The sequence below is a fragment of the Teleopsis dalmanni genome, chromosome 1 (genome assembly GCF_002237135.1).
Source record: "Teleopsis dalmanni isolate 2A chromosome 1, ASM223713v2, whole genome shotgun sequence".
NCBI classification, from domain to species: domain Eukaryota; kingdom Metazoa; phylum Arthropoda; class Insecta; order Diptera; family Diopsidae; genus Teleopsis; species Teleopsis dalmanni.
The window spans coordinates 128,349,821-128,350,080 of NC_051846.1; positions in this window are offsets into that span (position 1 = coordinate 128,349,821).

The following is a 260-nucleotide window of genomic DNA, read 5'->3' on the forward strand; positions in this document are numbered from 1 at the left end:
AAGGCATGCCTGTCGTAAGAGGCGGCTAAAATCCAGCTAGGCGTCGGAGGGTGTGACTTAAAAGGTCACAGAAACCCTGAGAAGCCCCGTAGCTGAGCCGAGTAGACGCCGGCTCTAACTAAGCGTCCACCATCCCGGGATGGCATCGAGGTACACGTAAGCGCACAATGTCTGTTTCCAATGTGAGAGCAATTGATACGCCAACGAGGGAGTTGGAAATGCGCAGCGTCTGTATATCATGTTAGGGACGACTGTCGCAT